We start from the raw sequence: 13,552 nt of genomic DNA, 5'->3' as shown, positions 1-13,552 counted from the left end.
CGTTTGGGCCGCCACGTGCCAATAAAGGGGTCGTCGCTTTGTCCACATTTTCATTTCGCCTTCAACAACTGCTTCGCAGAGGGCTTCCTCTGCTGGTGCGGTTGATGCACTGCATGGGACTGACTGCCTGATCTTACAACCCCAATTACAATGAAGTCGGGACGTTGTGTGAAATGTAACTAAAAACAGAATACGATTTGCAAATCCTCTTCAACCTATACTCAACAAAAATATAAACGCAATACTTTTGGTTTTGCTCCCATTTTGTATGAGATGAAGTAAAAGATCTAAAACGTTTTCCACATACACAATATCACCATTTCCCTCAAATATTGTTCACAAACCAGTCTAAATCTGTGATAGTGAGTACTTCTCCTTTGCTGAAATAATCCATCCCACCTCACAGGTGTGCCATATCAAGATGCTGATTAGACACCATGGTTAGTGCACAGGTGTGCCTTAGACTGCCCACAATAAAAGGCCACTCTGAAAGGTGCAGTTTTGTTTTATTGGGGGGGATACCAGTCAGTATCTGGTGTGACCACCATTTGCCTCATGCAGTGCAACACATCTCCTTCGCATAGAGTTGATCAGGTTGTCAATTGTGGCCTGTGGAATGTTGGTCCACTCCTCTTCAGTGGCTGTGTGAAGCTGCTGGATATTGGCAGGAACTGGTACACGCTGTCGTATACACCGGTCCAGAGCATCCCAAACATGCTCAATGGGTGACATGTCCGGTGAGTATGCCGGCCATGCAAGAACTGGGACATTTTCAGCTTCCAAGAATTGTGTACAGATGCTTGCAACATGGGGCCGTACATTATCCTGCTGCAACATGAGGTGATGTTCTTGGATGTATGGCACAACAATGGGCCTCAGGATCTCGTCACGGTATCTCTGTGCATTCAAAATGCCATCAATAAAATGCACCTGTGTTCTTCGTCCATAACAGACGCCTGCCCATACCATAACCCCACCGCCACCATAGGCCACTCGATCCACAACATTGACATCAGAAAACCGCTCACCCACACGACGCCACACACGCTGTCTGCCATCTGCCCTGGACAGTGTGAACCGGGATTCATCCGTGAAGAGAACACCTCTCCAACGTGCCAAACGCCAGAAAATGTGAGCATTTGCCCACTCAAGTCGGTTACGACGACGAACTGGAGTCAGGTCGAGACCCCGATGAGGACGACGAGCATGCAGATGAGCTTCCCTGAGACGGTTTCTGACAGTTTGTGCAGAAATTCTTTGGTTATGCAAACCGATTGTTTCAGCAGCTGTCTGAGTGGCTGGTCTCAGACAATCTTGGAGGTGAACATGCTGGATGTGGAGGTCCTGGCTGGTGTGGTTACACGTGGTCTGCGGTTGTGAGGCTGGTTGGATGTACTGCCAAATTCTCTGAAACGCCTTTGGAGACGGCTTATGGTAGAGAAATGAACATTCAGTACACGAGCAACAGCTCTGGTTGACATTCCTGCTGTCAGCATGCCAATTGCACGCTCCCTCAAATCTTGCAACATCTGTGGCATTGTGCTGTGTGATAAAACTGCACCTTTCAGAGTGGCCTTTTATTGTGGGCAGTCTAAGGCACACCTGTGCACTAATCATGGTGTCTAATCAGCATCTTGATATGGCACACCTGTGAGGTGGGATGGATTATTTCAGCAAAGGAGAAGTGCTCACTATCACAGATTTAGACTGGTTTGTGAACAATATTTGAGGGAAATGGTGATATTGTGTATGTGGAAAAAGTTTTAGATCTTTGAGTTCATCTCATACAAAATGGGAGCAAAACCAAAAGTGTTGTGTTTATATTTTTGTTGAGTGTATATTCAACTGAATATACCACAAAGACAAGATATTTAATGTTCAAACTGATAAACTTTATTGTTTTTGTGCAAATATTTGTTCATTTTGAAATGGATGCCTGCAACACATTTCAAAAAAGCTGGGACAGTGGTATGTTTACCACTGTGTTACATCACCTTTCCTTCTAACAACACTCAATAAGTGTTTGGGAACGTTTGGAAGAACAATCACAAACCCATACAGCCCAATTCATCACTCACCTCTTCTAGTACTCCAATCAGGTATTCTAATGATTCTGCAATGCACAGCACCATCTGCAAATACAAGTTCAGTAAATTTGCCAAAGAAAGGCATCTAAAGCTGCTCCCACAACCCTACCCAACACCGAGTCCATGCAAACACTGAACATTGTAGGACACAGAACACATCCCTGATGAACACCAGAATTCACTGGGAAAAACTCAAGAGATTCTGCCTCCACTCTGCACAGTACTCACAGTGTCTGTCTGTAGGCTGGCTATAATGTCCAGTAACCTATTGGGAATCCCACAAATTTTCTGGATGTCCCAGAAAGCAGTCCCTTCAAGTGAATCAAGCACTGCTGATATTTCTGCTGGTTTTCAACAAGTACTCACAGAACTACAATGTCGCTGGTTTGACTTCTTCAGTGTGAAAATGGACTGCTCCAGTCACTGAGTAGGCAGTTCAGTCCTAAATCAGAAAATGTTGGGATGTATGGAAAATGCAAATTCCTCTCGAGGAATTTGAGTTACCATATTTCCTTGATTAAATGTCTGACCTTGAATAGGGGCCTGCCACATTTAATGGCCAAAACTTTGTCAGAAAAAATAAATGCCTGCCTCAAATAAGCGCCAGGCTTTATGTGCATTAAAAGGATTACATTTGGTCAAGTCACTCTTTTTTCTAAGTCTGCTGTGGAGTGGCTTTTTCTGGATTAATTTGTCCCTCAATGAGCTCTATTTCTTTATACAATCATTGACCTCCAAACCAATGGGATGGCACGTGCAATTTTCCTCCATGAATTGCGGATCTTTTGAGCATTTTTTTCCAACTCCGTGTTGTAAAATTGGTCATATTTGTGGATTTTTGTGCCAAACGTATTTCATCCATGATCGAAATGTAATTGCCGTGTGCACAGCAAAAACTATTAAAATATGATAGGAGAGGAAGGAGTGAAAATGTAAAAGTGACCAATCACAGCCTTTGTGGTCTCTGACATTTAGCAGGCACACATCAGGCTATGGGGAGGGTTCACAGCCATGCAGAAGACTGATCTAAAGTGGTTTGGTTTGTCACACTCAGGGATATATGTGAAACTTAACATACAGTGAGGAAAATAAGTATTTGAATACCCTGCGATTCTGCAAGTTCTCCCACTTAGAAATCATGGAGGGGTCTCAAATTTTCATCTTAGGTGCATGTCCACTGTGAGAGACATAATCTAAAAAAAAAAAAAAAAATCCGGAAATCACAATGTATGATTTTGTAAGTAATTTATTTGTATGTTACTGCTTCAAATAAGTATTTGAACACCTACCAACAGCAATAATTCTCTCTCTCACAGACCTGTTAATTTTTCTTTAAGAAGCCCTCTTATTCTGCACTCTACCTGTATTAATTGCACCTGTTTGAACTTGTTACCTGTATAAAATCAAAATCAAATCAAATCAATTTTATTTATATAGCGCCAAATCACAACAAACAGTTGCCCCAAGGCGCTTTATATTGTAAGGCAAAAGCCATACAACAACTACAGAAAAACCCCAACAGTCAAAACGACCACCTGTGAGCAAGTACTTGGCGACAGTGGGAAGGAAAAAACTCCCTTTTAACAGGAAGAAACCTCCAGCAGAACCAGGCTCAGGGAGGGGCAGTCTTCTGCTGGGACTGGTTGGGGCTGAGGGGAGAGAATCAGGAAAAAGACATGCTGTGGAAGAGAGCAGAGATCAATCACTAATGATTAAACGCAGAGTGGTGCATACAGAGCAAAAAGAGAAAGAAACACTCAGTGCATCATGGGAACCCCCCAGCAGTCTAAGTCTATAGCAGCATAACTAAGGGATGGTTCAGGGTCACCTGATCCAGCCCTAACTATAAGCTTTAGCAAAAAGGAAAGTTTTAAGCCTAATCTTAAAAGTAGATTGGGTGTCTGTCTCCCTGATCCGAATTGGGAGCTGGTTCCACAGGAGACACCTGTATAAAAGACACCTGTTCACACACTCAGTCAATCACACTCCAACCTGTCCACCATAGCCAAGACAAAGAGCTGTCTAAGGACACCAGGGACAAAACTGTAGAGCTGCACAAGGCTGGGATGGACTACAGGACAACAGGCAAGCAGCTTGGTAGAAGACAACAACTGTTATGATTATTTATTAGAAAGTGGAAGAAACACAAGATGACTGTCAATCTCCCTCGGTCTGGGATTCCATTCAAGATCTCACTTTGTGGGGTAAGGATGATTCTGAGAAAACTCAGAACTACACAGGAGGACCTGGTCAATGACCTGAAGAGAGCTGGGACCACAGTCACAAAGATTTATACATTAGTAACACATGATTCTGTCATGATTTAAAATCCTGCAGGGGAATCCGGCAAGGTCCCCCTGCTCAAGCCAACACATGTCCAGGCCCGTTTGAAGTTCACCAGTGACCATCTGGATGATCCAGAGGAGGCATGGGAGAAGGTCATGTGGTCAGATGAGACCAGAATAGAGATTTTTGGAATCAACTCCACTTACCATGTTTAGAGGATGACAACAACCCCAAGAAAACCATCCCAACCGTGAAGCATGGGGGTGGAAACATCATACTCTGTGGGTGCTCTTCTGCAAAGGGGACAGGACGACTGCACCGTATTCAAGGGAGGATGGATGGGGTCATGAATTGCAAGATTTTGGCAAACAACCTCCTTCCCTCAGTAAGAGCATTGAAGATGGGTCATGGTTGGGTCTTCCAGCATGACAATGACCCCAAACACACAGCCAGGGCAACTAAGGAGGGGCTCCGTAAGAAGCATTTCAAGATCCTGGAGTGGCCTGGCCAATCTCAAGACCTGAACTCAATAGAAAATCTTTGGAGGGAGCTGAAACTCCAACCCTGAAAGATTTGGAGAAGATCTGTATGGAGGAGTGGACCAAAATCCCTGCTGCAGTGTGTGCAAACCTGGTGAAAAACTACAGGAAACATTTGACCTCTGTAATTGCAAACAAACTCTACTGTACCAAATATTAACATTGATTTTCACAGGTGTTCAAATACTTATTTGCAGCATTAACATAAAATAAATAATTTAAAAAATCACACATTGTGATTTCTGGATTTTTTTTTTTTTTTTAGATTATGTCTCTCACAGTGGACATGCACCTAAGATGAAAATTTCAGACCCCTCCATGACTTCTAAGTGGGAGAACTTGCAAAATCGCAGGGTGTCCAAATACTTATTTTCCTAACTGTATTACACTGCATTTTGTTAATAATCGGCATCCTTGAATTATGGCCTGCCTCGTTTAGGTGCCAGGTCTGTGCACACTTTGAAAAAATAAATGCCCAAGCTTTTAATCAAGGAAATACGGTATGTTTCATTTTAGGCTATACTAACTCAAGATATTTAATGTTTTGTGTGCTTCACTCCATTTCATTTGTTAATGTGTCTATTCCTGCATTTCAGGCCTGCAGCACATTCAAAAGAAAAATTGAGACGCTAAAGCATATACCACTTTGTAATGGTGCGAGTCCTTCCTGTCCCATTCTTCCTGCAAATATGTCTTAAGGTGTGCAGTGCAGGATTGTCATCGTTGCAATTTTTGTTTCAAAATTTGCCATACATTCTCTGCTGGGGACAGAACAGAAGTGCAGGCAGGACATTCCAGTACCCATATTCACTCCTGCAGTCAAGAATTTGTCCGCCCACAGCCATACCGTCCCAGCTTTTTCAGATTTGGATTCATTTATAATGAATCCTGTTGAGAATAATGCTTGCAAGCACCTTTCTCAGAGAGGAGTGTAACCCCTATAGTTACTGTAGTTGAAGCAATTTCTCTTTCCAGGGTGAGACAAGTAGTCCTTCCAAAGTATAGGGATGATGATACCCTTCTAGGTTGATAGATGCCAGAGTGGTCAGGGTACAATGGAGCATTTGTTTGAAATAACATGGGCAGGAATGAAAGACTTAGATATGTCAAGGCATCTTATAAAGACACTAGCGTGTTGCCCGTGGGGATCCAAGGGCTCTAGATTGGGTGGTGTTTATAAAATAGGTAGCTGACATTTTTCAAGGGTGGTAATAAATTATGCAAAATTTCTGTAATGGGTTGGAATGGTGTGTAAGTCCACAATTTGTTTAGAACTTCACACCTCAACAGTTTTTAGAAGACCTCAACCCTTTCATTTCTCGTTCATTACATAATTTTTTTTATGTTCATTTACTGTCTTAATGTATTTATACATTTTTTGGTTCTTCTTATTATATAGACACTATCATTATGATTATTATTATTAGTAGTAGTAGTATTTTATTATGACTTATATTTTGTCATTTGATTTTAAAATGGACCACAATGGAAATTGTCATGATCTGGACTCATTTGCTTTGTGTTTCTATTTTAACATGTGTTTTTGTTTTGCTATGTTTCATTTAGTTTTGTTTTGTCTTAGTTTAGGCTTCTGTGTTTTGTTATGTGTGATTTCTCTTGCTGGGTTTTCCCTGCTTGGGCTTTGTCTGTCCATATCTCTCTTGTCCATCTCTCTTGGTGCTTGGTGGTGGGCATCACACTGTTTGGGCCACACCTTGTTCTGGATCTTTCCACAGACCTGTTTCTTAATCTGCAGCTCATCACCTGGGTGTATTTAAACTCCACTGGTTGCACTAGTTCCTCGCCAGATTGTTACGCCTTGTGCCTTCACTTCCAGCTCTGTGTTCCATGTTTCCAAGTCCTGCTACCATGTTATGTTTTGACCACATGCCTGTTTGTACTGACCACGCCTTATGCCTGATGTTTTGGATCTGTTTGCCCTTCAGTAAACGTTTTTACTAACCAGAGCTACTGTGTTGAGTCCTACAATTGCGTCCAGATGTTTCTGTCCGTCAAACCTGATAGAAATAAGTGTTTTCACTTTCTTGTGTCATCCATGTATTTTTAATATATTTATAATCATGTACGTGCATAGAACTTACTAAATAAAATCACACATGCATGTGTGCACTCATGCACTCACGCTTTTAATAAAAAGATGATTTACCACCACCTGCTGGAATGGAGTGTGAGTCCAGTATGTAATTAGCAATGTTCATTGTTCAGTGTTGTTTGCTAATATTCATAGGTTCTTCAAAAATATTAGTCCTGTCAACTTTCCATTTTCGTAGTGTTCATCTTTACCTCACAGCAAAAGGTGTTCAATTCCCACCTGGAGCCTTTCTGCATGGAGTTTGCATGTTCTCCCTGTGTTTGTGTGGGTTTCCTCCGGGTACTCCACATTTAAAGACTTGCAGATTAGGTGAATTGGAAACTTTATAATTACCCAGGTCAATTTGCAAAAGAGGTCTCAATCTCAATGGGACTAACGGTTAAATAAAGATTAAATTAAATTAAAAATACATAAGCATACCAAACGGCAAATGTCAGCTCTCGCTGGTTTCACTGTGATCGAAGCTAAACACACGCACACATGCACATACACAGAGGCCACTTGGCATTTCTGGCTTGGGACTTCGGCGAGGGTGGTCGCATGTCCTTCTTTCTCCTCTCCTCTGTGCTTTTCTATCTCTGCGCCAACCTTCAAAAGTCCCAACTTCACCAGACTGTGAATTCTTCATGCTATATTTGGAATAACCATGGAATTGATCAGCTGGTCTCTCAACACTATTGACACCATTTTTTCAACAAGAAAATCAGGGCTGGGGGACCCTGCATGCCCAGATGGAGCCTATCCTGCGGACTTTGTTCTTGATGCCTGGGAGAAGTGGCGCATTGCGTGCTTGGTACCACTCTTGATGGAAGACGTCAAAGATTTATTCTTATTAGCTTTTATTGTAGGAGGGCTGGGGCTGATTGGGTTGTGCGCTGCCTTGACCTACCGGAAAATTGGCAAGACAGCTGCTACCAGAACCACAACTCCACATCTGTCTGTCATGATTAATGAAGTGGGCAAGGCGGTACAATCTTAACTTTTTTAACTTTTAAACTCAAACGCAAGTTGAAAAACATCTCAGAGCAAATATTTGCCTTGCAAAGGAAGATGTTGGAGACCAGGGAATATTCATGAAATAGATTCCAATGGTCAGAGGAGCTGCAAATGGAATTTCTGTGTCTCTCTGCCTAACTCAAAACACGGCAGCATTATCAGTTACCGAAGGTCAAAATTCCCCGCTTGTCCCCAAGCTGCAGTGCCCCCACTCCCCCAAGCCCAGATCGGCCACGCGGCGGAAATGCTGCTGCAGCCCCAACACACTTATTGCCTCAGTTCAGAGGACAGATTGTTTAAAAGCTTAGCGTACACCAACAAATCAAATGTATATGTGCAGTTGTTTTAATTCTGATGTGTGTGTTGTGAAAGTGACGTGACACGGACCCACAACAGGGGGCGTTAATGAACGGACAATGGATAAGCCAAAAAGTAACAATTTAATGTTGTGAATCACACAACGATGTACAGACAATAACAATATAGTGACTGTCAATCATACACCAGGTGACGTGTGGGCAGGCTCGACGATAGAAGACGCCTGGCGAGAGAGAAGCCGGATCCACACAGCTTCCACCACCAACGGAGCTGAAGAACACCGGAGCCGCCAAGCCCTGCGCCCCAGGTGGCCGCTGTCTTCAGCAGTCAGACCCGGTACTGCTGGCAGAGAACAAAGACAGTCCAGATGAGTGTGAGGACGCACACTCAGTAATCCCACAGTCTGTATGCAGTAAGGAGGGAGCACCTCCACCTCCAATCACACACTCGTGCAGCTCCTGATTAACCACTTATCTGGTTTGGGGTGTGAGGTGAAGCCGTCGCTGTCACACCAAACGCCAATCCCACAGATAAGGTAAACACCAGGAAAACGGCTGCAAAAGAAGTTCAGATTATTATTCGACGTTCGAGTCAGCAGAGAAAATTATCTGATTGGTAGTTGATTTCTCGGCGGGGAGGTGGAGTTGCAGTCCGGTCTTTATGGTGGTGGTGATGAGGAGTGGATGAGTGACAGCTGGTATGGATGATGAGTGACAGCTGTCACTCCTGGTCGCTCCGACGCCCTCTCGTGCTTGAAGCCCGCACTTCAAGCAGGGCGCCATCTTGTGGTGGTGGGCCAGCAGTACCTCCTCTTCAGCGGCCCACACAACAGTGTGCCATTATTATGTTCAACTCGTAATAATTGTGGATTAATTTCTGTATTTTTGTTTGAGGTAATTGGGTGTGAAGAAGATGAATTGCCCTTTTAGGGATCAATAAAGTTGTTTGAATCTTGAATCTTGAATTGGAGAAACTGAATCGGAAGCCATAAAGAGAGACGGTTTCTACACGCAAATGTGCATGGCATGTCCTTTATTTCACAGAAAAGTAAAAAGCACTTTTAATTTTCCAGGCGAACAACTTATATACCATGGGTATTCAACTTAAGTGTTATGGCTACAACCCAGGGTCAGAAACATCTGACATGGTTCTAGCTCAGGGGCCCTGGCCCTATCATCATGGATTGACAAGAACTCAGAAGTAGGATCCAAATGCAGGGAGCCGTAAAGGTTGGCACAGTGAAAAACAATACATTTGTTGAACAAAAGGGGATCTGCGCAGTGGGAGGACTAAACCAGGAGGGACCACAAGGACTTGACCAACGAGACAAACTGGACAGACAAGACAGACAGGACAGGGACCAGAACCAGAACCAACTGAGCTGCTGGGACTTGGATTAACTGCTGGGGAGAACAAGAGGACAGGTGAGATTGTGCAGGTGCACACATCCAGATATGAAAAAGACAAAGAGAAAGTCAGATGAGGGTTTCGTAGTTCAGGTTTTCAGAACTAAACCATTCAGGGTTTAGTTCAGATCAAAGTTAAGGATCAAAGTCTCAGTTCTATGTGCTACGCCGTAGAGGCGTGCACACGTGGCAGACAGATGAAGTCAGATGACAGCTCCAAGTGCTGATGCTCAAAAAGCGCACAGTGTGCACTGCAAAGTGAAACACAGCCAGAGTTCTCTGGGTGGCTGCACCCAGACAGAGAAGACCACAGGTGCATGCATTGAGAAACTCAGCAGATGTGTGCAGACCCACTCCAGACTGTCTGTAGATCCCATCACTGAAGATACAAAATAACTTAATAGTTCAGCCAGCGGAAAAACTAGATTCACTGCAGAACAGCACGGAGGCGCATGGACTCTGATAACTGAATATCAGCTGGTATTGCTAAATGCCGTGTGTGATGACACACCAAGTGGACAGTGGAATATGTGATGGTTGAAGCAAAAGGCATAATAGCATCACAGTGGAAAACGCGATTGATCAACTTTAAAAACATAAGTAACATTAGGAGCTGGAAGCTCTCACAGCAGAAAAACACGATTTGTTAACTTTACCATTAAGAGCCTGAAAGCCCACAGAGGAATATACGGCTGATTGGAGCGCTGTGGAAAAACATAGCAGGTTACGTTCAGAGCCTGGAAGCTCACAATGGCAAAACATGGCAGGCTAACATTAGGTGTATGAATGCTGATGGAGGCTAAGCCAAGATAACTAAACAGATAGACATTAAGACCAGGTTACCAGATGGGTGCGCTGTAGAACGACTGTAGAAACCCGGTGGAAACCCAGTAGCAACCTGGAGATTCTGGCCCCGAATTAGTGGAAGATCATAAGTTAAATATTGTCTGAAAAAGTGTCTGAGTTTGGCAAAATTGCTGAATGGTGGCAACAATATAAAAATTAACTCATTAGAATCTGTAATAAGCAGTTGTACTCAATCAGGAAATATTGACAGATTATTGATTACCATTGACTCATGTTTTGGTCAGATATATAATATCAATCTGCCACTTGGGAGGTGGGGGTGGGGGAGGCAGCATAAAAGGTAAGATGCAGTACTGCAAGTGCTTTTGTTGAGGTCTCTTTTGGGTCGTTGTATCAGGTCTAGGTAACTGTTTAGGCCGGACGCAAATGCAGGACTCAGACAACAAGCGTTGTAGGTACCGGACCTTGTGTACCGGACCCCGAAGCAGTAAACGGGGTACACAGTGAGGCAGTCCAACAAGACTAACAATACCAAAAACATCAGGCGTGGTCAAGGATACAGGCAGGTAATCGGAACACACAAGAGGCAAGCAGGTCTAGAATACAAAACAGAGCTGGAGAGAATGCACTAGGCGCATCAATCTGGCAAAGGAACAAGGAAAAATGAGGAGCTTAAATACACCCCGGTGATGAGGTGCTGAATGGGAACAGGTGTGCGTGGAACGCACCAGAAAGAGGGCATGACCATAGAGAGAGGGAAACGCCCATCACCAAGAGGCAGCAGAGACAGACCCAAATGGAAACCCCAGCAAGAGAACAAACAAGAAATAAAAGCAAACCAACCTCAAATCCTGACACGCTGAGTGTGAATGTCTAACTGAACAGAGAAGGTTTCTCAGCCACTAATAATGCTGTCTTGTGATACCTTCCCAAACAATGTGGACTTGTGGCCACAGCATCCATGGTTCAATTCCCCATCAGACAGGAAACTCACAAAGGTGCACCTGAACATGACACAAATGAAATAAAAAAATATAAATGCCAAATGAATGTGCATATGTAATTGCACCCTTTAGTTTAACACAAGTAAATCACCACGTTTTCTTCAGACAAGTAAGGGGATGAATACATGAACATTTCAAACTCCCATATGCCTGCTGGGAATCTGTAGTTAAACTGTCAAGTCTTGTTTTTAAGAAAAACCTCCTCAATACCAGGTCATCATGAGCCTGTATAAATGTTGATGCAAAATGCAAAAATCACACAATATTCCATATCTCCTCTCGCAGCCACTGAAACCAAAAACCTCTACAGTGTTGTTTGGTCGGCTTCCCTCCCTCACTCGTCTACTTCCAGCATAGTCACTCAGTTTTTCAAAACTGCCATCTTGACATAGTAGATTTATCATACAGTACCACACTGTTCATATTTCTTAATAATTTATGTAAATGAAGTCCAAAACATATTCAGTGACTTGGAAATGATCATGTATGCATCCCCTGACCCCTCTGAAGAAAACTGGCTGTAAAAGTGATATAGTAGAGATTAGGTTCAGTGTGAGGTTAAGGGCCCCTTCACACATAGTACGAATGTGGTCGAATTGCGGATGAAGCAGGAATCGTATGCAATATGTATAAAATTGGATCTGCCTCCAACACCTCGTACACCTGTTGCTACAACTATTTCCGCACACCAGCGGCTGAAAGACAGATTGTGCACTGTGAGAGTCCATTCGATCTCTCTCGCAGCAGGTGTCGGCCAAATTCCAGGTGACACACACGAACATCTGATACCGCTCGCTTGGCACTTAGAAAATGTGTGGCCATTCGCGCTATTAGCACGAAAACAGTCATTAGACGATCACTTTCGAGCTGGAGGTGAAATTTGTCTAAGTGCCCCAACGACTGTGAAGTTGTCGAGTACACATGTGACATGCCAGAGTGTCAGCTCCCACAACACGTGTGCATGTGTTTCGCCTGCTCCCCCCGCTGCTCCCCGCTCCCCCCGACACATGCGTGCATATGGTTTGTGTGCCCCGCAGGCAAGGCGCCTCTCATCTGATCACAGAGTGACAGCTTGGTCTGTGGTCTGAATGGACAGGGGGCCGTGCCAGGAGATGTTGACAACTCTGGTCCTGGACGTCACAGCTGCAGAACACGAACCATGTTTTGATGGACACGCATGTGTGTGTGCCTGCTGTCCTCACGAGGAAATACATAAAAACATATATCGCTTCTGCGATGGGCTGGAGAGCGCGCACACTGAGAGGCTGTCCCAGCACACTCGGGCACGACACCGTCGCGTGCAAGAAACGTTGCAGCGCGTTCATTCGCGCCTGCCTGTCGGCTCAATGTTTTCATGGTTTGCTCATATGAGCTGTTCCGCCGTGATTCGCCCTGGCCTGATTTGTACTTATTCGTACTTTGTGTGAAGGTGCCCTAAAGAGCATCATTTTAGAATTTTTTTTAATAGAGAATGCTTTTTTAAATTTACTGTCATGTCATTCCATCATTCAACTATGTAGGCTTCACAGACTTTTCCTTGCCACTGTAACATTTACTTTGTGATCAACAAGCTTAGTTAAGTAGAACTAACTCAATTAAAATGTTTTACTGTTGTGTAGTTTAATTTCATTTGTTATTGTAACATCTTCATTTTACTTCCATTTTCCTCAGAAATATCAGTGCAAATTGTTACCTTAATTTTATTGAGGATTAGTAACTTATTTCACTTAAGTACCAAACAATTATATGCAAAAATTCTATCTATCTATCTATCTATCTATCTATCTATCTATCTATCTATCTATCTATCTATCTATCTATCTATCTATCTATCTATCTATCTATCTATCTATCTATCTATCTATCTATCTATCTATCCTGTTCATTGCTATTGTGAGTGCGCCTCTCGTGCTCAGGCGCATCATAGTGAAGCTCTCATGTGATTGGTGCAACAGCAGTGAGTGGTGACGCGCTCCTCGCTGTGATTGGCTGAATG

The sequence above is a fragment of the Thalassophryne amazonica genome, chromosome 6, assembly GCF_902500255.1.
Source record: "Thalassophryne amazonica chromosome 6, fThaAma1.1, whole genome shotgun sequence".
NCBI classification, from domain to species: Eukaryota; Metazoa; Chordata; class Actinopteri; order Batrachoidiformes; family Batrachoididae; genus Thalassophryne; species Thalassophryne amazonica.
This window is presented reverse-complemented; position numbering follows the sequence as displayed.